At 38.1% G+C, this 27,865-nt stretch overlaps 1 long non-coding RNA gene across 1 annotated transcript; it reads left to right on the plus strand.

Moving 5' to 3' along the window:
• The first annotated feature begins 115 nt into the window (after positions 1–115).
• LOC116273727 lies at positions 116–10,496 on the plus strand. The gene is made up of 3 exons (XR_004182067.1): positions 116–2,995; positions 9,011–9,186; positions 9,638–10,496. It is a non-coding gene; the product is annotated as an uncharacterized LOC116273727 (long non-coding RNA).
• Positions 10,497–27,865: the final 17,369 nt, after the last annotated feature.

Consider the following 27,865-nt stretch of genomic DNA (forward strand, 5'->3'; position numbering starts at 1 on the left):
GGGTGAAATTATATGGTTTGGCTGTGTCCCCATCCAAATCTCATCTTGAATTGTAGTTCCCATAATCTCCATGTGTTGTGGGAGGGACCCAGTGGGAGGTAATTGAATCGTGTGGGCAGTTACCCCCATGCTGCTGTTCTCATGACAGTGAGTGAGTTCTCATGAGATGTGATGGTTTTATAAGAAGCTTTTCTGCCTTTTGCTTGGCACTTCTGCTTCCTATCATCCTGTGAAAGAGGATATGTTTGCTTCCCGTTCCACCATGATTGTAAGTTTCCTGAGGCCTCATCAGCCCTGCTGAACTGTGAGTCAATTAAACCTCCTTCCTTTATAAATTAGCCAGTTTTGGGTGTGTCTTTGTTAGCAGTGTGAGAAGGAACTAATAAATACATTAACCTAGGCTTGAAAGCAAAGAGTCATCTCTGATGACTGCATTCAACCTTTCCCTCAGCACCCACTGCTCACTCCTTCCCTCCTGTCTCATTCTGTTATCAGTCATCACCAGGCCAGGAAAGCATCCTCCCACTTTCACATCCACCTCTTCTTTTCTCATTCAGGACCTTATTTATTCATACCAAGAACATGACAGTCACTTCCCAACTGATCCCAGTCTCCTGTCTCTCTTACCCTGCATTCTGTCTAACATGCCAAGGGAAACAAGAAGGTAAATAGTGAAAAGAAGGTCTCCCTCACATTCCCTTTCCCTAGCCACACAACTTTGATCTCCAGCTTCCTGGGTATCCATTCGTAGTTACACTATGCCTATATTATAAGTGTGTGTACACACACATGCACATATTCCCCTTATTCAGGCAGATTTGGTTTTAATTTACACCACAGTCTAAAGAAATCAGAATACTCTTGCTAGGATGATTGACATCAGTTTTCAGTGTAATCCTTCATATTAAAAACATACATCTGTATGTATAAGTTTTCATTCTCACCAACATTCTAGCATTATTGTGGATCTTATAATAAAAGTGAGATTCCATTGGATTTTACTATGTCTACCTGCTCACTTCAGAAGAAAAGATACTTACAGATGCGGAATCCTTCACTGTCCTTAGACATAAAGTTTCAAACCTGCTCCAATCTGAACAAGTTACACCCTAGGTCTGGTAAGCAACAGTTACCCTGAAGGGATCTCCCAATTCCTATGTCTATATAGTTGTCTTTCTTGATTTACCCCCTCACTTTGGTGGTGCATATCCTTCAGTAGCTTGCTCCAGTAGCTTTCTGAGAAAGGATCTGTGGGAAATATATTTAATGAAATTTTATGTGTCTGAAAATGTCTTTATCTTACCTTCCTGCTTAACTATTAATAATAATTTTCCTTTGTATAAAAATTTGGATTGGAAATTATTTTCATTGTCCAGTTTCCAGTGTTGCTCTTGAGAAATCTACAAATATTCTGACTCCTTATCTTTTTACATGAAAGCCTTTAGAATCTGCTTAGTGTTCTAAGCTTTTGTCATGAAATGCCTGTTTGTCCATTGTGATTAACACTCAAACGGACTTTTCTTCTGGAAACTCATGCTCTTCCCTCCAGGAAAATTTTCCTGAATTATTTCATTGATTATTTTTTCCCCTCTATTTCACTAGTCTCTCATTTTAGAATGTCAGATTCCTGAATGTTGAATCTCCCAGACTGATCCTCCAATTTTCTTATTTTCTCTCCTGTTGTCCATATTTTGTTTTTTGTTCCATTTCCTAGAGATTTTCTCAAGTTTATCTTCCAGCCTTTCTGTTGTATTTTTTACTTCTGCTATCATGTTTTATTTTCAGAGTTCTTTTTTGTTTTCTGAATGTTTCTTTTTGCAAGGAACCTGTTCCTAATGGTTGAAATATTATTTCTTAACTCTCTTAGGATATTAACAATTAGGTTGTTTGTTTTTCAAAATTTTATATTCCAAGTTATTTCTTCCTGTTTGTTTGTTTTGATCTATATTATCCATGTTAAAGTAGTCCCCAGCTGTCTGATGATCCTTGATTGTCTGTTCATGATTAAGAGTGAAAAACTAAAAATTTGGAAGATCTGAGTTTATGGATGGGTTTGTCAATTTTAGCTTCATGGTAGAGGGATCTGGAGCAAGACATTTTTAGGAAATCATTTTTAGGTCTTCTTTTTTGAGCTGGTAATTTCAGTATCTTGCATGGAAGGTGGAGGTATAGCTGCTGGTATTTTGGGAGCCAAGTGAGAGAAGAGGGGTGGATATGAGTAGTAATGGAACCTCTGCATTCCTTATTCAGTATGCATAAATTTACTTACTCCATGTGTTTTTAGTATGACAGCCCTATCCTCAAATGTGTGAGACGTCTCTCTATTCAAGCTCTCTGCTTTATCCTCTCCAGAGAACAAGATTCCAAACTTCTGCTGGGGTGGAAAGAGGGAAGTTGCCCAGTGGTGTTGAGTGGGAAAAGGGAGTGCAACTCCAACTGCTGCTCAAAGAACTTTTACAATGCCCCTTATTTTGGCCCTCATCATTCCCTCAACTTTTGCCCTCGATGAATTACCAGTCCTGCCAGTTCCAGAGGCTTCTGAGAATTCTGGGGCATGAATTGGGTTGTTTCTTAGGTTTCCCCACTGTTCTGGCTTTGGTTTCTCACCCAAAGTGTGATTTGGTTTAGGTTTAGTTCCTAAAAAAGCTGCCTCTCACCATCCAGGGTAATCATCCCCCTACCCATCTCTACCTCCTGGACTTATTATTTCAGAGCATTTACACCAGACCAGCTCTTTCCAACCAATAGGAAGCCACAGAAGGTAAAGGTGCTCCATGTATCTACCCCTTTATTTTAGCAGGCATCCTTGTTAACTAAGCCAAACCTCTCATTTCATGAAATCATATACTTTTAGAACTTAAAAGAAGTCAAACTATCCTTGGCTCTCCTGGAAGATAGGGGCCAGGTATCACAAGAGTTGGAAAGCACGATCTGGAGAGACAGGAAACAGAAAACAACGCTGGCATGCACAAGAATGTGTGGAGTGTTGGAAAAGGTGAAGTAGAATAAAAAAGGAGAAATGCGTGTTTATGTCAAAATTTCTGAATCTTGCTATGCTTTAAGTTTGATAGTATGTAAAAAAATGCTTCTCATTATGTAAACCGTTCTCTCTGTCCCTTATACATTTCTTAAGAAATTATTTTCTTGTAAACAGTGCATTAACAAGCACGAAGAATAAAAGGTATGGATCATGAAGGAAATAGAAAAGAGATCAAAATCACTAGTTTTTATATCTTATAAAGAAGCACATAAGATTCCCCACTTCTCAAACTATTTCCTGTTAATCTACACTTTCAATTACAGTGATTAATAAATTATCTTTAGTGGATGAGGAAAAAGGAACATATCTCAGTATTTGTAGGACCCTACACATGTAGGGTCTAAATCAGAATCATACGTTTGGGGGAACCACAGATACCGTGCCTACTGATGATGTCTTCAGAGAAAACTAAGTTCCATCCTGGCACAACTTATGTTTCCTATCCACACATCACAAACACAATGAAGCACTTTTTTTTATAAACAAGTGTAACTTGACAAACATTTGAGCACTCAGAACTTTTTAAATGACTTTATTGTGAAGCCTTTCAAAAATATACATGAACTTATTTCAGAAAGTGGTCCTCACTTGCAGTAATGCCAGATCAACACTACTTGTAGCATGTGGCAAAGTGGTTTCTATTCCCATGGTCAAATTATAACATTGACTCTGAGATTAAACATTGTGAACTCAGTTTCCTAAATATACCAAGTACAGAGTAAAAAGTCACAAATTGTCCTAACAGTCTATTAGAAATGGAAGAAATTCAGAAAGCAATGAGGAGAACCTTCCCATTGTATGTGGCAGATGAGGGCAGAGAAGGGAGTAATTCACCCAGCACCAAAGAGAGCCATGACTAGAACTCAGGTTCCTGATTTCTCAGTCCAGGGTTCTTCCCACCCCACTGTGCCCCCCTAGCCTTCCTGTTAACTGGAAGAGCTGGAAAATGTGTCAACAGAGCATAATGAAGGAAGATTGTGGACTTCAGGTCAGATAGACTTGACACCACTACACTTGACTGTGTGACCTTGCCTTAATTATTTAATCTCTCTGATTTTCAGTTTTCTTATTTGTAAAATAGGGTTAATATCTACCTGCCTTATAGGATCAAGGGCAATCCAAAAGATGAGGATTATACTGTTTAAAAAAGGAAAAGAAAGAAAAATCAAACAGCCACAACAAATAAGCAATTGGGTAGCTTGTTTCAACAGGGTGGGCTTGAGGATGGTGAGTGAGCATTAGTAGTGGGAGGATGGCAACTTCACGTGAGGCTGATGTAGGAGGAGCTATAGGTTGGGCTGTACATGGATTAACAGGTGTGGGCTTGGATTCTTTCATATAACACTCAGCCCAGAAGTCTTCCAAACACCCTGCTGAAAGCCAGAAATGCTCCTACAACTCCTCGTGCATCAGCCTCACATGAAGTCCCATTCTCAGGATCTCAACTTAGGGACTGAGATGATTCATGCTCTCACCTTATACATGTGGAACTTTTCCATCTTTACCTTCTGAGACCAAAGTCAAGTTCCTGGGACCTCCTTTATCTTTCCTTTCTCAAGATTATTTCCAGACAATCAATAGTATCTACTTCTTTGTGAAGATAACAGGAAGCTCATTCCTTCCAAATATAACATGAAATTCTAAGCAGTTAAGCTGAGAATAAAAAGGACCAAAGGCTCCCAGTCAAGATTTTGGAAAGCCCTTGTCTTGAGGAGCAGCCGTGTAGAGGATGGTTTGTATCGGGGAGGGCTGTGCAAATTGGAGGGAGGGAAACCATTAGGAAACAGACACAGTTAACCTCAACAAGTTTGGCAATTCTAAGGAGTTGAATTAGCAGAAGCCTCCTGAAATTTCTAGATTAGATCCTGGTACCCAAGCTTATTAGACCAGGAGCAGGGCAAGGTAGACTCCATAACAAAAGTAAACTCAAATCAGAGGGAAATAGAAACTAACAGGAGCTGCTTTATTGGAGATGGACCACAAGAGCTTTCTGCACTCAAATGATATGGGGAAAAAGAAATCCTAAAATATAATGTTGGAAAAGTTGGATAGCCCAGGCACAGCTAGCAGATGGAAATAGTATTAGAAATCACAGTTTTTTATTTAATCACCAGGTTGAAAAGATCCTTTTCTTTAGCATAGACCCAGCACAGGGGTGAGGTAGGGGCTAATTTCTGGTATGAGAGACCAGAGGCACAGAGCATAGAGCAAGAAGCAGGAGCTGATTGCTTTCTGATCACTAACTGCCAAATAATTAAAACATTTTCTTAAATTCATATTTTGCAACCCAGAACATATACCTGAAGCTTATTACTAGAACATGTTAGGGTATAGTTACAATGCTAACTGGCGACACAAACTAGTTACATGCTGTTTCCACCAGTCTATCTGCCACTTTTTAACTACACACATCAAGTATTTGCCCCCAGGCTTCAGGCCTCAACCTCTGTAAGAACAGTTGAGCTGTGTCCACTTGACGGAAAAACAAGTCTATTCCACTTTTTGTTTCAAAAAGTCAACCCATCCAATCAAATAAATTCCTTTACCCTTTTTTTTAAAAAAAAAAAAAAAAAAAAAAAACACATTTACTAGTTTTCCTCCAATTTTCAATGTGTTTGTTGAACTCTCTTGGAGTTACAGTCTTGGAGTATTTTTGAGACTCCTGTTATCAATTTAAAAAGAAAAGAAAAGGAAGGAATGCTTTTTAAAAAAAACAATAAATCTTGTTCCTGTGTCCAAACCAGCCATGCATATTAACGTGTGTGACTGTTCTCAGGGTTTAAAATGTTTTAGCTGGGAAAAAATATATTGTAGAAGACTTAAAGAAACAAGATGGCATAGCAATGAGAATTTTAAGAGTTTTCATTCTCCCTGAGAAATTACTTATATTGAGAACTTATTAGGAGTAGTTTATTTGCAGCAGGAAATACAGGTATGATATAAGAAAACTCTTGATCATCAGGGTCTTAGGCATTAGAAACACTCAGATGCTATGATCCTATATCTAGAAAACCCCATAGTCTCTTCCGAAAGGCTCTGGATCTGACAAACAACTTCAGCAAGGTTTCAGGATACAGAATCAATGTATCCAGGGTACAAAGTAACATTTTTATATACCAATAACATCCTACCTAAGAGACAACTCAAGACTGCAATCCCATTCACAACTGCCACAAAAAGAACAACATACAGCTAAACCAGGGAAATGAACAATCTCTACAATGAGAATTACAAAATACTGCTGAAAGAAATCAGAGAAGACACAAACAAATGGAAATATATCACATGCTCACAGATAGGAAGAATTAATATTGTTAAAATGGCCATGCTGCCGAAAGCAATTTACAGATTCAATGCTATTCTTATCAAACAACCAATGGCATTTTTCACAGAATTAGAAACATCTATTCTAAAATTCAGATGGTATTCATGCAAGGCAGACGAGCCTCAAATTGGGGCTTATCCTGGGAGAGTCCTTGGCTTTGCTCAGGAAAGAATTCAAAAGTGAGTTGGTGGCTCACACCTGTAATCCCAGCACTTTGGGAGGCCGAGTCGGGAGAATCACGAGGTCAGGAGATCAAAACCATCCTGGCTATCGTGAAACCCAGTCTCTACTAAAAATACAAAAAATTAGCCAGGTGTGGTGGCGGGTGCCTGTAGTCCCAGCTACTTGGGAGGCTGAGGAAGCAGAATGGCGTGAACCCGGGAGGCGGAGCTTGCAGTGAGCTGAGATGGCACCACTGCACTTCAGCCTGGGTGATAGAGCTAGACTCCGTCTCAGAAAAAAAAAAAAAAGTGAGTGGTTGGTGGAAGAAAACAACTTTACTGAGGTGGCAGTGTTACAGCTCTGTGACTGCTCCTGCAGAGCAGGGCTACCCCATGTGCAGTGTGCTGAGAGCAGCAGCTCAAAGGCAGTTCTGCAGTCATATCTACTTTTAATTACATGCAAATTAAGGGGTAGATTATGCAGAAATTTCTAGAACGAGTGGTAACTTCTGGGTTGTCAGGTTGCTGTCATGAAAAGGGGCAGTAACTTGCAGGTGTTGCCATGGAAATTGTAAGCTGACACAACACACTGGTGGGCATGTCTTATGGAAAACTGCTTGTGCCCCATCCCTGGGGCATTTCTCAATTGAGCCAGTCCTCAATTTGGTCTGATGTCTGAGCCCAGAGTCCAGTCCTGCCTCCTACTTCAGAATCAGAAAGGAGGCCAAATAGCCAAAGTGATCCTAAGCAAAAAGAACAAGGCCAGAGGCATCACATTACCTGACTTCAAACTATACTACAAGGCTATCATAACCCAAACAGGATGGTACTGTTACAAAAACAGATACATAGACCAATTGAACAGGTAAGAGAACCCAGAAATAAAGCCACACAACTACAACCATCTGATATTTGACAAAATCAACATTAACAAACAATAGGAAAGGATTCTCTATTCAATAAATGGTGCTAGGATAGCTGGTTAGCCATATGCAGAAGATTGAAACTGGACTCCTGGCCGGGTGCGGTGGCTCAAGCCTGTAATCCCAGCACTTTGGGAGGCCGAGACGGGCAGATCACGAGGTCAGGAGATCGAGACCATCCTGGCTAACACTGTGAAACCCCGTCTCTACTAAAAATACAAAAAACTAGCCGGGCGAGGTGGCGGGCGCCTGTAGTCCCAGCTACTCGGGAGGCTGAGGCAGGAGAATGGCGTGAACCTGGGAGGCGGAGCTTGCAGTGAGCCGAGATCCAGCCACTGCACTCCAGCCTGGGCGACAGAGCGAGACTCCGTCTCAAAAAAAAAAAAAAAAAAAAAGGAACTGTACTCCTGCATTTCACCATATACAAAAATCAACTCAAGATGGATTAAAGATTTAAATGTAAAACATAAAACTATAAAACCCTAGAAAAAAAAACTAGGAAATACTGTTCTGGACATTGTCGCTGGCAAAGACTTCATGATGAAGACTCCAAAAGCAATTACAACAAAAACAAAAACTGGTAAGTGGGTCCTAATTAAACTAAAAAGCTTCTGCACAGTAAAGGAAACTATCAACACAGAAAAGAGACAACCTACAGAATGGGAGAAAATATTTGCAAACCATGCATCTGACAAAGGTCTAATATTCAGAATCTAAAAGGAACTTAAATCAATAGGCAAAAACCAAACAACCCCATTTAAAAGTGGGAAAAGGACATTAATTAACAGACAGTTTTCAAAAGAAGATATACATGTAGCCAACAAGCATATGACAAAATGCTCAGTATCACTAATCATTAGGAAAATGCAAATCAAAACCACAGTGAAATACCATCTCATACCAGTCATAATGGCTGCTATTAAAAAGCCAAAAAATAACAGATGCTGGCAAGGTTTCAGAGAAAAGGGAACACTTATACACTGCTGGTAGGAGTGTAAATTAGCTCAGCTGCTGTGTAAAGCAGTCTGGAGAGTTCTCAAAGAACTTAAAACAGAACTACCATTCCACCCAGCAATCCTGTTATTGGTTATATACCCAAAGGAATACAAATTATTCTACCATAAAGATACATGCACACATATGTTCATGACAGTACTATTCACAATTACCAAAGACATGGAATTAATCCAGATGCCCATGAATGATGGACTGAATAAAGAAAATGTAGTAAAGTTGCAAAGACAAAAAACATTTTTATATCTTCTTAAACCTATGTAAGGTACATTATTGTTCGCCCTCTCCTCCTCTTCTTCCTCCCTCTCCTCCACAGTGCTGTTTATTGAGCATACCATGTGCCAGGTACTGTGTTAAATAGTTTACATACATTGTCTTGGGAAGAAGGAAAAAAGGCTATATTGCAAAAGTCTAAAAAGTTATTTTAAGAAGAGAAGGGGGAATCAAATGGAAAGAAGAGTGAATTGAGATATTCTGAGAATTTAAAGAAGAAAAAAATTATGAGAGCAGCAAAACAGTGAACTAGTGTTTTGTTGTATTCTGGCAGGAAGAAGAGGTGTGATTTGAGCCCACGTTGTCCTCTACTATGATTCGGGTATAAGTGATCATAAGGAGAAGACTGGTGGGGAAAAGGAGGGTGCCAGGAAATAATCCATCCTAAAGAAAGACAGAATCCAGGCATGGATGTTTGATTCAGGATCATGGAACCATTGTCAAAAGTGGGTAAGTAGAGTTTTGAGAAAACCAGAATATCTGTCACTCAGCCTATTGTCTGATTCATATTTGACCTGAAGATGGAGCCAGTTCTAAGAAAGAAGATCCATGGATCATGGTGATGTCATGCACAAGCTTTTTCCAGCCACGCTTGAAACAAATCTACTCCTGGGCTTTCCCATTATGTGAGCCAATAGACTGTTTTCTTCTCTCTCTCTCTCTCTCTCCTTCTCTCCTTCAACCCCTTTTTTATTCCTCAAGTTGGTTTTGCTCCTTAATTCAAACTTTCTATTCCATACCAAAAATAATTCCTAATTTATAAATTATAGAATGGAAAAGTGTTGGCCTTGCTGAGTCCAAAGGCACAATGAATGTTTTCAGCCCACCCTCTTTCTCTCTCAGGTTTTGTTCTTGGCACAGATTTTCTTTTTCATGTTGATCTCCTTCTCTCCTATTATAGGAAGATTCTTCTGTGCAGCTGGGAAAAATGACCACAGATGGCTCCAGTGTATGTTGTCCACAGCATCTTTTCTGTTACCTCCAGCAAAAAATATCCTTGAGGAGGATGCAGATTGGGCTCATTTGGGTCACAAGTTCATCCCTAAAGCAATCACCATGGCCAGAGATTTTTGACTTTATTAAAAGGACCAAGTGTTTTTCTCTTCTGCTCCCTCCCCCAAATCCTAGGAGAATGGAGTTAACCCAAAATTAAATAAATAGAATGGGTGAAAGGTGGTATAATAGATATTGTTGGTTCCTCACCCTTACCTGGCCAAGGCATCCATCCCCCAGATGCTGTGAGTGTTGACTGTTAACAACCCACAGTCGCTCTCTCTGTGAGACTTGCCCTTGACCAAATAAGAACCCCTTCCCCTAATTCTATGTTTATTTAAAACTTTATTGTGTTCATCATGAATTTGTAAATTCATTTTTATTTATTTAATATATTGCATTAATATCGTATTAACCTTGATTATTGGGTTTTTTACTTTCTCTCAAACTTTACCCTGTTCACTTCACCCCAGTCCTGGCCCTGGCTAAGAAGCTATACTCCAGCTCTCCATCACCCCTCTAGGGACAGACCTCAGCCAATGATTAACTGATGTAGGGGTACAAAAGGTCACCCCCTTGCCTCAAGGTAGGGATAACTCTGCAGTAGAATTTGTGTTCCAGATTTGCCCCAGGATCAGGCACTAAAGCTAGTCACCAGCTAAGACCACATTCTTGCTTTTATCCCTACCCTGTCCTGCCTTCCTCACTCTCTTTTCTTGAGAGTGTTCCACACACATATCACTTGGATAAGATTACCTGCCTTAGGTTCTGCTTCTAGGGAAGCCTACCTAAGAAAGCTGACACCAGGAAAGGTCCTAGGAAGCAGACAGTAAGTGTAGGATTTTGTCATTGGATTACTCACCAGCTGGATAACAATAGGACCAGCTGCTGATACTGCCTGGATGCTGTGTGCCATGCACCAAAAAAGTATTTTTGTGGCAGCAGTGAAAGTGGATTTTTAAGGCTTTTACCGGTAGTGAGCTATAACGGGATACAGGTGCCAGGGGATGCACTAACTGGTACAATATCCTAGGTTAGTGGTTCCAGTAATCTGCACATTAAAGTCACCTAGGAAACTTAAAAATTCCTAGGCCCAGATCACACCTAAGACTAATTACATTACAATCTCTGGGGGTAGGACACTGGCACTGGTATTTTTAGACACTCCCATGTTATTCCTATGTGCAGACAAGTTTAGAAACTACTGCCTCAGGCAGTTGGGGCTTGTAGGGTAATAGTGCCTGCAAGAAAGGATTGTGGAATGGATAGCTGTTGTTAATTATTATTGATTCACGGCAGAAAGAAAAATCTCAGGCTCAGATCTATTAATCAACAACTTTAAGGCCAGGTGCAGTGCCTCAACCTGTAATTCCAGCACTTTGGGAGGCCGAGTTGGGTGAATCATTTGAGGTCAGGAGGTCAAGACCAGCTTGGCCAACATTGTGAGACCCCATCTCTACTAAAAATACAAAAAATTAGCCAGGCGAGGTGGCAGGTACCTGTAATCCCAGCTATTCAGGAGGCTGAGGTAGGAGAATTGCTTGAACTTGGGAAGTGGAGGTTGCACTGAGCTGAGATCGCGCCACTACATTCCAGCCTGGGTGACAGAGTGAGTCTCAAAAAAAGGAAAAAAAAAGAAAAAGAAAAAAAGTTTAAGCAAAGTGTAAGAGTCAAAGTATCTCCTTGAAAGCATTTAAAGACACTCATTTCCTGCAGTAGGAGAGCTGCACAACTGAAGATCAGGTTGAGGATTTTCATAAGAATTTTCAGTTGCCTAAACCTCTTGGTCTGCAGAAGTGACCAACTCTCCCTTGTTATAAGATAGGGGCCTTCTATTTATTGAAGGCTATTAAAAGGTGTCAAAGGAGGCAGTGCTTTGCAAATAAAGTTGCCAGATAAAATGTGAGATGCCCGGTTAAATTTTAATTTCAGATAAACAATGAATAATTATTAAATTTTCACGAATTATTACAGTATCATAATCTCCTGTATCCTGTGTTTTTATTTGCTAAGTCTGGCAACCCTATTTATAAGGTAATACTTACCCTACTCAGGATCTGCCCTAACCTTTCATCCGGCCTCCAGACACATTTTTAAGGGTGGAGGATGGGAAGTGGGTGAGAATCGAAAAACTATTTATCAGGTTATATGCGCATTACCTAAGTGATGAAATAATCTGTACACCAAATCCCCAAGACATGCAATTTACTCATATAACAAACCTGCACATGTACCCCCTAAACCTAAAATAAAACCCAAAGTGGTGGAATTACAAGTGTGAGCCACCGCACCTAGCCTTAAAGTTGTTGATTAATAGATCTGAGCCTGAAATTTTTCTTTCTGCCATGAATCAATAATAATTAACAACAGCTATCCATTCCACAATCCTTTCTTGCAGTTAGAAAGGAAAAAAAAAATCATCAAAACCTGATTGAGGAAGTATGAGGCTTGCTAAGGGAAGAGAGAGAAAATATGCCAAAGGAGCCGTAGGACCTGGTAAGAGGGGAATAAGGATTGTTGAAAATCTGGTAATATCTGTTATCTCTAGGCAGGAATGACAGTATAAAATTCTATGTCAGAAGTGGGCTTTACAGTATCAATGGGATAAGTGTATTCATTTGTTTTGGACTGCTGTAATAGAATACCTGAGTCTGGGAAATTCATAAAAATTAGAGATTTATCTCCTCCAGTTCTGGAGGCTGGGAAGTCCCAGGCTGAGGGGCCCTTATCTGGCAAGGGCCTTCTTGCTGTGTCATCCCATGGTGGAAGGTGGAAGAGCAAGAGCGCACACGAGCACACAGGCACAAAAATGCATGAGACGAGAGAGAGAAGGGGGCAAAGCTGCTTTTATGATGAACTCACTCTCACAATAATGAACCCACTCCTGAAATAACAACATAATCAATTTATGAGGGCAGAGCCCTCATAACTTAATCACATCTTAAAGTTCAGGTCCCACCTCTCAGCACTGTTGCATTGATAATTAAGTTTCTAACACAGAAACTTTGGAGGACATATTCAAACCATATCACCTGTTTATTAGTTATTATTATATTTATTATAATTGCAGATACATTTCTGCTTAAATCTATCATTTTATTTTGCATTTTTTATTTGTCTCACATGTTCCATGTGTGTTTTCTCTTTTTTTCTTGCCTTTTTTTAGATTGTTTTAAAACATATTAGTTTTTTTCCTCCACTAGGTATGAAATTAAACATTCTCTTTCCATTGTTTGCAAGGTTTCTATAGAAATTACAACATGCAAGCTTAACTAATGGAAGTCTACAATTAATCATTATCTCTTATTGAACAAGGTCCACAGAATATTTTAATATCATTTAAACCCCTTCCAACTTACATATTATTTTTTTCATGTATTTAAATGATATATTTTCTTCTTCTAACAATAAAAACATCATTATTCCTTGATTTGATTCATTTCCCTTAGATTTGCCCACATATTTACTCTTCACTGCACTTTATTTCTTTTTACATTGTAGCCTTTCTCTGTAGGATTATTTTCTGCCTATATAGGAAGTATACACATTAGAAATTCTTTTAGTGAGGGTCTGCTGTTGGAAAAATCTCTTAGTTTGTATTTACCCTATTCAGGACAGGTGTAAAATTCTATGTTGGCAATTATTTTCTCAGTGCATTGAAGGTATTATTTCACTTTTTTTTTTTTTTTTTTTTTTTTTTTTAGCATTCCTCGTTATGTTGAGAAACCAACTGACAAGTTGTTACTTCTTTGAAAGCTATCTTTTTTTTTTGAGACGGAGTCTCGCTCTGTCACTCAGGCTGGAATGCAGTGGTGCAATCTTGGCTCACTGCAGTGTCTGCCTCCCGGCTTCAAGCAACTCTCCTGCCTCGGCCTCTCAAGTAGCTGGGACTACTGGCGCTCGCTGCCACGCCTGGCTAATTTCTGTGTTTTTAATAGAGATGGGGTTTCACCATGTTGGCCAGGATGGTCTTGATCTCCTAACTTCATGATCTGCCCACCTCAGCCTACCAACGTGTTGGGATTACAGGCATGAGCCACCGTGCCCAGCCTCTGGCTTCTTTTAAAATCTTCTCTTTGTCTTGGAAATTCTAAAGTTTCATTATAATGTGTCTAGATATGGATTTCTTTTTATTTATGTTGTTTGGGTTTTATTAAGCTTCTTGAGTCAGTGTTTTAGTGTCTCTTCTTCATTTCCGTTAATGTCAGCCATTATCTCTTCCTCCATTGTTTCTCTTTCCTTTCCTACTGCAACTCTAATTAAGTGATTTGTACCTTCCCATGCTAGCCTTCTTGTCTCAGCTTTTCATCTGTCTTCCTAAGCTCCTTTCCCTGGACACTTTTTCTGTCCTATCTTATAATTCACTATCTTTACCCATGTCTAATTTGCTCTTAAATATTTCCATTGAGTTTTCCATTTTAGTTATAAATTTTTCATTTGTATAAGCTCTATTAGTTTTTTTCAAATATTTTTAGCTTCCTGGCCCTTGTAGATGTGTTTAGTTCACTTAATCTATAACAAAATACCACAAATAGGTATTTCTCATAAACAATAGAAATTTATTTTTCACAATTCTGGAGCCTGGGAAATCCAAGATCAAGGTCCAGTCGATTCAGTGTCTCATGAGGGTCTGCTTCCTGATCATATGTAGCCATCTTCTCACTGTGTCCCCACATGGCAGAAGGGGCAAAGGAACTCTTTGGGGTCTCTTTTATAAGGGCACTAACTCCATTCATGAGGGTTCTGCCTTCACAACGTAATCACCTCACAAAGGCCCCAACTCTAAATACCTCTCAATACATTGGATATTAAATTTCAACATACGAATTTGGGGGTAGGGGAAAGTACAAACATTTAGTCTGTAGCAAGATGTTTTTGAACATGTATTTTATTTTGTAACTATGCAACTAAGCATAGCTTTTAAGTAGACTGTCAGATAATGACAATATACAAAAGTTTTGTATATTCGTTTCTGTATACTTTGTTTCCCTTTTGTACATGGTTATTTTTTACATTGTGCTACTCATTGTCTTTGAGTTTATAGAAATATTTATGACCTAGAGTAAAAATGCCTTCCTCTAGAGAGGATTTTTACTGAGAATACTCATTAATCAAGTTCATAGCCAAAGGTTCCTGGGATGACCCAAGGGACTTGAACTCAAGCTGCAAATTCACTTGAGATGGATTGTTTCTGGTTCTCCTTTTCCCTCAAAATCTTCAACTATATATTTTGAAGGAGTTATTGGTTGGAATCTATTTATATCTCTTAGGATTTAAGTAATCCGGACAAGTCATGTATTCTTATTCATTAGCCTACTTACCTCTCAAAGGGTAAAGTTTCTTAGCAATTTTTGATAGTATATATAGTTATCTGAGGACATAAAACCCTTGCTATCTTTGGCTTTCAGAGAAACTCCCTAAAAGTTTCAATACACTTCTTCATACACACAGGGAAATATCTTCAGGACTCCTGGGGGAAAAAAGCCTATGGTAGGGTAGTATCTTTATTTGAAACTGAAAAGTAAATTTATCTCTTCAGTATATAGAAATGCTACACTTGCCAGACCACTGACTATTCTAGTTTCCTAGGGTTGCCATAGCAAATTTCCATTAAATTTTCAGCTTAAAACAAAAGAAATTTAATTTCTCACAGTTCTAGAGGCCAGAGTCTGAAATCAAGTTGTCACTAGGGCTAACCCCAAAGACTCTAGGAGAGACTCTTTCCTTGCCTTGTTCCACTTCTGGTGGCTGCAGGCTTTCCTTGGCTTGTAGCTGTATCACTGCAATCTCCCTCCATCTTCACATGGTCTTTTCCTCAGTGTCTGTGTCTTCTTCTCTTCTGTCACTTATAAGAACACTTACATTAGATTTAAGGCCCACCCAGAAAATTCAGAATGATCTTATTTCCTAATTATCTCACTCATCTCTTAGTTTAATTATATCTATAAAGACCCTTTTGCCAGATAAAGTCATATTTACAAGTTCTAGGGGTTAGGACTTAGACACATCTTTTTGGAGGCTGCTAGTCAAACCACTACACTTACCATCTTTCTTCTCCAGTGATTAGCCTCCTTTTAAAAAACAAAAAAAGAAAGAAAGAAAAAAAGAAAACCTTGTCTTGAGGAAGAGGAACATCTATTGAATTTGAGCTATTTCCAATAGAAACCAATACCCATAACTAGTATATGTGGGTGAACACAAAATCGTGAGATCTTTGAAAAGTTATCAAATCAGTTCCTATTCACATTGGTGTTTTTTGTGGTTGTTTGTTTTGTCTAACAGCAATGTGGTAATTTTGTAGATTATTTTTATGGTTCCAATAAAAGAGAGGCTGTATTTTATTCATTTTATCCTTCTGTTTAATGTTAAAAACACAAAAAGAGTTAAAGCAGTTTCTAAAAATGCACTTTTAAAATATTCTTCAAAATAGTTTACTATAGGTGATGAAACTAGAATAAAAGGAAAATCAAGGCAGGCAAAATAAATTTTAAATCAAAAGTAAAAATAATTCACAAAATGCATGCAAATGTGAATTAATTTGGGTGCCAGAAGAAGGTTACAATTTGAATCTGTGCTTCATAGCTGGTAAGGCAAAGTTAAGAACACAATCAGGTAAAATATTTATAAACCAACTGCTCTGGGGAAGCAAAATCTGGTTTTGTTACTGAGATATGAAAAAAATTTCCCAAGGTTTTAAAAGGGGATGATCATGAAGTGTATCAGATAATGTCTTTAATAACAGCCCAATAGTAGATACAATTATAAATTCCATGACCTCACTAGAGAACAATGACAAAAACTGAAGCAATTTTACATAGGCAAAAACAATGACCCAAGATAAGCACTCTGATAATCAAACTAGAGCTAAGAATAAAATACAAACCATCTGAAGAATAAATGGCTTGTATGTCTTCTATGCAATGTTCTGTGACTGTTATCTCTCAAAATTAAATTTTCAATAAGAATTGGCTGATGAACATCACTGGCCATCAGAGAAATGCAAATCAAAACCACAATGAGATACCATCTCACACCAGTTAGAATGGCGATCATTAAAAAGTCAGGAAACAACAGGTGCTGGAGAGGATGTGGAGCAATAGGAACACTTTTACACTGTTGGTGGGATTGTAAACTAGTTCAACCATTATGGAAAACAGTATGGCGATTCCTCAAGGATCTAGAACTAGATGTACCATGTGACCCAGCCATCCCATTACTGGGTATATACCCAAAGGATTATAAATCATGCTGCTATAAAGACACATGCACACGTATGTTTATTGCGGCACTATTCACAATAGCAAAGACTTGGAATCAACCCAAATGTCCATCAGTGACAGACTGGATTAAGAAAATGTGGCACATATACACCATGGAATACTATGCAGCCATAAAAAAGGATGAGTTTGTGTCCTTTGTAGGGACATGGATGCAGCTGGAAACCATCATTCTTAGCAAACTATCACAAGAACAGAAAACCAAACACCGCATGTTCTCACTCATAGGTGAGAACTGAACAATGAGATCACTTGGACTCGGGAAGGCGAACATCACACACCAGGGCCTATCATTGGGGGGGGGGGGGGAGGGATTGCACTGGGAGTTATACCTGATGTAAATGACGAGTTGATGGGTGCTGACGAGTTGACAGGTGCAGCACACCAACATGGCACAAGTATACATATGTAACAAACCTGCACGTTATGCACATGTACCCTAGAACTTAAAGTATAATAATAATAAAAAATAATAAATAATAAAAAATAAAAAATAAAAATAAATAAAAATTAAAAATTAAAAATCTTTAAGTAACTAGAAAAAAAAAAAAAGAATTGGCTGATGAAAAACTCAAAGTCCTATTTTCTTACAAGAACCTGGAATGTATTTCGATGTTCAACCAAACAAAGGAGGTAATGTTGCCATCTTTCTAAAAAGATGAGAACTCTGATCAAAACCCCAACTTTAATGTGAGGATATTCCACTTCCAAATGGACACAGGACAATGAAATGCTTATGGCAGATAAGTGTATTTTTAAGTATTTCATACCATAAGTAATGCATATAATTTTTTTTAAAGCTGAAACATTATAGAGAAATGAAAAGTCCCCTTTGACTACCATCTTCATTCCTTGTCCTCTTTCCCTCTCCAAGTGTGATCACAGTTAGCAATTTGGTACATTCTTTCATTACTTCTTTGCATTTGCATATGTATGTATAGAAAATATCTAGTATAAAGTATTATTTTGTGCAAATTGCTCTTTATATAAAAATTTCGGTATTTCTATTAGTCACTTTTTCCCCACTCAACAGTGTACATTGGATTTCACATCATGCCATTACCTATAAATCCACTTCATTCTATTTCCTTCTTTCACAGGTGAACATGTAGGTTGTTTACTAATCCAAATATTGTTAATGACTATCTTTGCATCTGCCTCATTGGCACAGGAGCATTTCTTGACTACTAGTTTTTGAGAAGTGGAATTGTTAGATGGAACTTATACTTTTTTAACAGGTACTGCCAAATTACTCCCTAAAGTGATTGCACCAATGTACACTTCTTCAAGTAGTGTATGACTGTACCTGTCTCCTTAGGCCCTCAGTAACACTGAACATTATGAATCTTTTAACAATTTTTAATCCAAAAAAATGAAAATGGTATCTCGTTGTTTGAATTTGCAATTCCCTGAGTATTACTAAAGAAGCACTTTCTTTTCATCTTGAGTGATCACTAATGTTACCTCTCCCACCCAGTTTTCAAATAAATTTATTTTTATTTTATTATTTTATTTTTAAATTTGAGACAAGGTCATGCTCTGTCACCCAGGCTGGAGTGCAGTGGCACAATCATAGCTCACTGCAGCCTTGAATTCCTAAGTTCAAGGGATCTTCCTGCCTTAGCCTGCCTTATAGCTAATTTCAACACACCATTATGCCTGGCTACTTTTCAAAATTTTTTTATAGAGATGGAGTCCTGCTATGTTTCTCAGACTAGTCTCAAACTCCTGGCCTCAAGTGATCCTCCTGCTTTGGCCTCCCAAAGTGCTGGAATTACAGGTGTGCTGCCAATATGCCTGGCTCTTCAACCATTTTTTTAGTAAGTTATTTGTCTCTTACTTACTGACTTGTAAGAATTGTTTTATTAAGAATTATTTTATACATATATAGATATGTATATAATACAAGTCATTTGCCTATTATACACATTGTAATCATTTACTTTCAATATATTGTGTCTTTTGTTTATGGCGCAATGTAAAATACCAACATTTTTCATTTTGGTGTAGTCTAATTCACTGACCTTTTCCTTTACTTCATTTTAGTATCTTATATTGAAAACATAAGATTCTCTACCAAATGCAAATTTATTATGCAGAAATCAGAAGCCACTTGTGACTTCCTTTGCCTATAAATCCCTTACTATTCTCTCTTCCCACCTGATCTTTACTATCCACCCTACAACATTTAGCACATCTTCTATGAGAGGCAGTCCTTGGGCCTTCACAGGGTAGAATGGTTGCCATTCATTAATTTATTCATTCAATTAATACTCAGTAGTTATCATATGCCAGGCACAGTGCTAGGCCTTGGTTATACAGCTGTGAATAAAGCAGGCAAGATTTTTGCCCGCATGGAGCTCACAGTCTAATGAAAACAACATCCATTTAACAAATAATTAAAAATGTATACTCATCACATACTGTCACAAGTATGAAGAAAGAAAAGGACAGGGTGCTGTGAGAGAGAGTGGGTGTTGGATCTTCCACGGTGCTGAGCTGACCTCCATGACGGCTCTCATCATACTGTATTCTAATTTTCTGATCCCTATGGCTTTTATACTATGGCCCCCACTATTGTTTGTCTGACACCAGTTTCCCCAGAGCCATCTTCCCTGACAGGGCCAGACTCCAGGTTTGACTATGCCTGCCTCTGTCTTGCTGCTCTGCTGACTTAGCACAGCATGAGTCACTCTTGCTCTGAGAAACAAAGTTCTGAGAAAACTGAGCCAACAAACAGGTGACAGAAAAATAAAACTCCTAGCGTAAGGGATTTGGAGCACGTAGGGGTGGAAAAATCACTCCGGAGTTGTCAGATGAACCTGATCCCGATAAATACTCTGGGCTTGGATGAACAATCAGATAGCAAACTAAATAAAAGTGCATTTTGAGTACTGTTTGAAACAGTGATGTGTAAACACCTTCTATACCTTGGGAAAGGCCCTCATGGTAACAATGAAGATCTTGTCACAGAACAAAACTATAATATTTGGACTACGAAAAAAAAAACAGAAGATAGAACATGGATCCAATGAATCCACATTCCCTGTCACTGTCATCTGGAAAATCAGCCATTATACCCTCAGGGTTTCAAGATCTTAGAAGAAATCATGAAAAGGCAGGAACGGGCCTCCCACTGCCTTCCTCGCACTTGAGGCCTGGCATCTACAGCCAACCCTCTGATCCACCAGCTGTATAATGTTAGGCAGGTGGTTTACATCACTGTCTCTGCCTCAGTTTTCTCATGTGTAAAATGTGAATAAATAATGGGCCTCCTAGAGTCTTTTTAAGTGCTTAATACATGATGGGCATTATACTTTTATAGTGCATAATTTTTTCAGCACTGAGCCTGTCAGTATGTTCTGCAAACTGCCACCTCGGACTTGGAGGCAATCCAAGACAGCCAAGCCCAGCTAAGGCCTCCAGGCATGGAAAGGAAATAAGTTCTTCCATTTTCCTGGCCCAAGTTTCTTGCTGGACTTATTGACCTTCCACCTTCCTAGGTAGAGAGCAATTTGGATATTCTTTATTTAAATAAATAAATAAGTACTAAGTAATGCTTATAAGCATTTTCTTAGACAAGTTCAGCAAAAAGGAAAACTCACGCTGGCCAAAAAGGCTTCACTACCAACTGCTCAACACACAAGTTTGAGTGGCATTAGCTTTCCCTAGCAGGCCAGCAATCTGGCACCAGGCCCCACACTCAAATCTGGAGCTCTCCTTCCTGACCAGAGCTCTATCCCATGCTCTGAAGGTCTGAGCCAGCTCACATGTTTTGCCTCTCCCAATCAAGCTACAGAAATTCTCTCTTCTATTCTGTTATCTGCTTCACCTCCCCAGCCACAATATGCCAAATCATGAACTGTCCGATGATGGGGTGGTGCCTGCCTGTAGGGCCACTACCTCTGGCTGTCTCCCTGAGTGTTTACTGCTAATCTGAGCTCTGCGGGGCAACTCTGTTCACGGTGATCTGGCCCCTGGGGTGAAAGGGGTCTCACTCTGATTTGCACTCAGTCCCAAACCAGGTTGTAACAAGGAATAAACAGGGATTCTCAGGGAAGAAGAGAGACATTCTTCAGGCTTTTCTACCTGAAAGGGTAGACTTCATCCTAGAAAAGGCTAGAAAATATGATGGACTCAATCAGTAGATCACCTAAAATCCAAGGAGATTTGCTTTGTACCACAAAGAAAAATGAGGGCAGAATTTTTCTTCTCAAAGATGCCTAAGCCACTATTTGGAAAGGAAGTTTGATATTTACAACTATGGTTTTCTCAATAATCAGTTAGCAACAATTTTAAAAATCAAGAATTGAGACAGAAAAAACACTCAGAAATGAGCTTGGGACATCATAGTTGAAATCAATACTGTGACAGTAAAAGAGTCAATCCTAGGTTCACAGCTGTGGGATAATTCAGAAAAAAAAAAATGTTTTTTCTATTTTTCTATTTCCTGAATGCTAAGTACTAGGTTCTCTGTCTAATCCCAGGCCACTTTATCCTAATAAATAAGGAAGTCGTGCTTATTAACAGGAGCTTAATAAGATTGAAGCCCCTTTAAATATCCTGAAGACATTGGCAGCTCTCCTCTCTAGCAGCAAACTGTGGTGGGCATATTAAGGTCATTTCCTGTCCTGTCCTTGACCACTGCCTGCAGCCTGTGGACATGGTTGACCAGGGCACAGGGCCACATGACTCATCGTTCTTGTAACACGTGGATATGAGGGCAACATCGTTTCACAGAAAAGCAAATACAATTTTGTTTTATTTTGTCTAATACGGTTCTGGCACAACACAAGCTGTCCCTATTCTAAGGCTGGAGAATTTGATTTCCTCTCTGGCCTGTGGAAATGGGCTCAGCATATAGCCCTATTTAATCACAGAATGCTAACACTAATCTGACTAAGATGGCTGACTTGAGGTGCTCCCTAGGCTGCAGCAGACAGTGCTAATCCTTCTAGCTGAACCTGGGCCCAACTTCAGAGAACAGAGCTGTTGGCTGTTTAATCACTCATGTAGGCATGACTGATTGAAACCATCATATACTTCCTCAGTTCAAAGACACATATGATTATTTTCACTGGGAGGATAAACACAATACTATTTTGACAGTTGGCTCCAGAATCCCACTGAGGGGAGAGAACAGTGAGTTCTAGCAACAGTAATGTACATTCTTTCTGATACTCCTTTCAGTGCCATTTTCAACCCCCCACTCCATTATCTCAAAATGCTTAGTAAAAGTCTAATATCCTTGTATCCTGAGGCCTTGGGGAATGAAGGCAAAGATGGTGTGGGAGAGGAGAGCCACTGCAGATGCGGGAAGAAATGGTAGAAGCCAAGAAATGGCAAAGAAACAGGTGGTAGTGTGGGCAAATTCAGAAATGCAGGCACAGGAGAAATCTTGCCGACAGGGGCAGGGAATGGGGAAACACCCAGAAGGGGTAGACTGCCTTGGTGCTGATATATGAAAAGCAGCTTTCCAAGTGCTAGACATTTGAATTCAATGAATATTTGCTCAAGACATCTGTAATGATAACTCATGTATAATCTAATACTCTGACGTTTTGCAAAATATAATCTCAGAAGCACTTTCTATGTGAATAATATCATCGTAAATATCATTTTCAGTGGTGTCATAATAGCCTATTGAGCAGATTTGCCATGGTTTATTTAATGTTTCCCTTTTGGACTTTCAAATAAATTCAAATGTTTAGCTATTAAGGATAATGACGTTATCCTTAATGTCTAAAGATGTTATGAGCATCTTTAGACAGAAAGCTTTTACCACAGTTAGGATAATTTCCTCATGGTGAATTCCCAGCAATGAAGTTCACTGGGTTAGATAGCATGAAATTTTTGAACTTTTGATAAATAGTGATAAAGTGGTTTTCACTTCCATCAATACTGATGAGGATCCTAGTTTCTCTGCACCTGGGAATCTCAGTTTCTCTGCACAAGAAAAACTATTAAATACCACTTATTCTCTGGAGGGAGATGTTCTTAAGGTTGACATGTATTTTTAGAGGCTACATTCTTAAAGGTAAAATTACTAAGTCAAAAAGTATGTATATTTGAACTTTTGGAATCAATATCTTCAAAATGGCCATACTGCCCAAGGTAATTTATAGATTCAATGCCATCCCCATCAAGCTACCAATGAGTTTCTTCACAGAATTGGAAAAAACTACTTTAAAGTTCATATGGAACCAAAAAAGAGCCCGCATTGCCAAGACAATCCTAAGCCAAAAGAACAAAGCTGGAGGCATCACGCTACCTGACTTCAAACTATACTACAAGGCTACAATAACCAAAACAGCATGGTACTGGTACCAAAACAGAGATATAGACCAATGGAACAGAACAGAGCCCTCAGAAATAATACCACACATCTACAGCCATCTGGTCTTTGACAAAACTGACAAAAGCAAGAAATGGGGAAAGGATTCCCTATTTAATAAATGGTGCTGGGAAAACTGGCTAACCATATGTAGAAAGCTGAAACTGGATCCCTTCCTTACACCTTATACAAAAATTAATTCAAGATGGATTAAAGGCTTAAATGTTAGACCTAATACCATAAAAACCCTAGAAGAAAACCTAGGCAATACCATTCAGGACATAGGCATGGGCAAGGACTTCATGACTAAAACACCAAAAGCAATGGCAACAAAAGCCAAAGTTGACAAATGGGATCTAACTAAAGAGCTTCTGCACAGCAAAAGAAACTACCATCCATCAGAGTGAACACGCAACCTACAGAACGGGAGAAAATTTCTGCAATCTACTTATCTGACAAAGGGCTAATATCCAGAATCTACAAAGAACTCAAACAAATTTACAAGAAAAAAACAACCCCATCAAAAAGTGGGCAAAGGATATAAACAGACACTTCTCAAAAGAAGACATTTATGCAGCCTACAGACACATGAAAAAATGCTCATCATCACTGGCCATCAGAGAAATGCAAATCAAAACCGCAATGAGATACCATCTCACACCAGTTAGAATGGCAATCATTAAAAAGTCAGGAAACAACATATGGATGTGGAGAAATAGGAACACTTTTACACTGTTGGTGGGATTGTAAACTAGTTCAACCATTGTAGAAGCCAGTGTGGCAATTCCTCAAGGATCTAGAACTAGAAATACTGTTTGACTCAGCTATGCCATTACTGGATATATACCCAAAGGATTATAAATTATGCTGCTATAAAGACACATGCACATGTATGTTTACTGCAGCACTATTCACAATAGCAAAGATCTGGAACCAACCCAAATGTCCATCAATGATAGACTGGATTAAGAAAATGTGGCACATATGCACCATGCAATACTATGCAGCCATAAAAAAGGATGAGTTCATGTCCTTTGTAGGGACATGGATGAAGCTGGAAACCACCATTCTCAGCAAACTATTGCAAGGACCAAAAACCAAACACAACATGTTCTCACTTATAGGTGGGAACTGAACAATGAGAATACTTGGACACAGGAAGGGGAACATCACATACTGGGGTCTGTTGTGGGGTGGGGGGAGGGGGGAGGGATAGCATTAGGAGATATACCTAATGTAAATGATGAGTTAACGGGTGCAGCACACCAACATGGCACATGTATACATATGTAACAAACCTGCACTTTGTACACATGTACCCTAGCAATCAAAATATAATAATAAGAAAAAAAGATAATGTCAAATTACCATCTAAATAGGCTATATCATTTAAACTTCTATCAACCATCTATGAAAATACTCATTCCTCCACACTATCTCCAACCATGGGTTGTATCAAACTTAAAATAACATTTTTTAGTCAAATCTGATATCAAAAATATCTCATTATTTTAATATGCATTTCCACAATGGCTAGAAAAGCTAAATGTCTTTTCATATTATTAGCTACCTGTGTTTTTTTCATCTGTGAATTGCTTGTTCATATACCTTGCTCATTATTCTCTTAGTTTGTTCCTATTTTACTTATTAACTTATAGAAGTGGTCTATTACTGGCCGGGCATGGTGGCTCACGCCCGTAATCCTAGCACTTTGGGAGGTCAAGGCGGGTGGACCACCTGAGGTCAGGAGTTCAAGACCAGCCTGGCCAACATGGTGAAACCCCGCCTCTACTAAAAATACAAACAAAAAGTAGCCGGGCATGGTGGCAGGCACCTGTAATCCCAGCTACTCGGTAGGCTTGAACCCAGGAGGCAGAGGTTGTGGTGAGCCGAGATTGCGACACTGCACTCCAGCCTGGGTGCCAAGAGCGAAACTCCATCTCAAAAGAAAAAAAAAAAAAAAATATATATATATATATATATATATATATAGCCTATTATGTACATTGCAAATATTTCCCACCTTTTCTTTGTTTATTCCAGTCCTTTTATTGTACAGAAAATTTTAATTTGTATATATTTAGATCCATCTGTTTTTCCCATTTTACACCTGTTTTTAATCTAGTTTAGGAAGGTTTTAACTATCCCATGGTTATAAAAATATTCTCCAACGTTTTGTTCTAATAGTCTTGTTTTTTATTCTTATTTAATTTATATGGAATTTAGCTTTGCATATGTTGTGAGGTATGATTTTGTCCCAAAATTTTAGCAATTGTTCATTTATCACGAAATAATTATAGTCTTCTTGGATCCGGTTTTCTACTCTCTAGTCATTAACTTCATAATAGGTTTTGTTCTGGTGAAGCAAGCTCCTTTTATTTTTCTTGTTTCAAAATTTTATTGGTTATTCTTGTGCATTTATTGTTCCAGATGAACTTTGAATAATTTTGAAGGGAATTAGTTTTCAAAGTTAGTAATTTTCATTGAGATTACACTGAATTTACCTATTAATTTGTGAACAAATTATGCTTTTGTAATATTATAATACTAAATCTTTCTATGAAGAAAATCACATTACTCTCCATTTGTTTATTTATTGGACTACTTTTCTGTTTCTATTTCTACTGATACCTTCAAATTTTTCACCTTATCTTGATTAAATTTTTAATAATAGCTTTATTAGGATACAATTCACATAACATAAAGTTCACTTTTTAAAAATGTATAATTCGATGGTATTTAATATATTCACAGGGATGTGCATTGATCACTAGTGTCTAGTTCCAGAAGATTTTAATCACTCCAAAGGGAAACCACATATCTGTTAGCAGATATTCCCCATTTCCTCCTTGCCCTAGCCTCTGGCAACTACTAATCTATTTCCTGTCTCTATGAATTTGCCTATCCTGAAGATTTCATATAAATGAAATCACACTGCCACGCATGATTCATACATGTGACCATTTATGTCTGTCTTCTTTCACTTAACATAATTATTTCAATGTTCATCTATGCTGTAGAATATTACTAAAACTTATTTTTATGGCAAAATAGTATTTCATTTTATGACTGTCACATTTTGTTTATCCATTCTTCAGTTGATGAACATTGGGTTGTTTCTGTTTTGGGGTTATTATGAATAATGCTGCTGTGAATATTTGTGTGCAAGTTTTCCTTAACCATATGTTTTTAATTCTGTTGTGTATATATGTAGGACATAGATATACATACTTAAATCTACTCCTATATATTCCTGGAATTAATGGATCATATGATAACTCTATAACAATTTGAGGAACTGCTAAATTTTCCAAACTTGCAAAGTGGGTGTACTATTTTACATTCCCACCAGCAATTTATGAGGATCCCAATTTCTCCACACCTTCACCAAGACTTCTTGTTTTAATTACAGCCATCTTAGTGAATACGACGTTATTTCTTATTGTGGTTTTTATTTTTATTTCCCAAATCACTAATGATGTTGAGCATGTTTTCAGGTGCCTGTTGACTATTTACTTCTGTGTTTTCTTCTGAGAACTTTGTAGTTTTAGCTCTTATATTTATGTCTATAACCTACATTTATTTTTGTATATGGAGTGAGGTAGGGGGGTCTATCTTGTTTTTTTGTTTTGTTTTGTTTGTATATGGCCATCCTGTTTTCCCAGTATCATACATTGAATAAACCCCCACCCCTTCAGTGGTCTTGGTACCCATGTCAAAAATCAGTTGATCATAGATGCATAGGTTTATTTATGAACTCTCCATTCATTTCCATTGATCTATATCTGTCCTTATGCCAGTACTACATAATCTTGATGACTATATCTTTGCAGTAAGTTTTGAAATCAAGAAGTGTGAGTTCTCAAATTTGTTCTTTCTTTTTAATACTGTTTTGACCTTTCTGAGTACTTTGCAACTTCATAAGAATTTTCTAATCAGTTCTTCAATTTCTAAATGAACTCAGCTGGGTTTCTGATAGGGATTGAATTGAATCTGCAGACCAATTTAGCAAGTGTTGCCATATTAACAATATTAACTCTTCAGATTCATGAGCATGAAATGTCTTTTTATTTATTTCAGGTTTAATTTCTTTCAAGTATGTTTTGTCAGTTTTAGAATACAAGCCTTGCACCGGTTTTGTTCAATTTATTGCTAAGTAATTCACTTTTTGATACTATCGTAAATCAAAATTTTTCTTCATTTTCAGATTGTTTTTTGTGTACATAAGTCACTTGGTTTTTGTATATTGATTGTGTATTCTGCAACCTTGATAAACTAATTTATTTGTTCTAATTTTTTTGTATTTATTAGGATTTTCTATATATAAGATCATGCCATGGAGATTGTTTTACTTTTACTTTCCAATCAGAATGCTTTTTATCTCTTTTTCTTGCCTAACTGCCCTTGCTAGAACCTCCAGAATAATGTTGATAGGAGTGGTTAGTACAGAAGGAAGGGGCTTCATGATGGCTGACTAGATCTGTTACTTACCTCTTCCACGGAGAAAAACCAAAATGGTGAGTAA

The sequence above is a fragment of the Papio anubis genome, chromosome 2 (assembly GCF_008728515.1).
Source record: "Papio anubis isolate 15944 chromosome 2, Panubis1.0, whole genome shotgun sequence".
Taxonomy (NCBI): domain Eukaryota; kingdom Metazoa; phylum Chordata; class Mammalia; order Primates; family Cercopithecidae; genus Papio; species Papio anubis.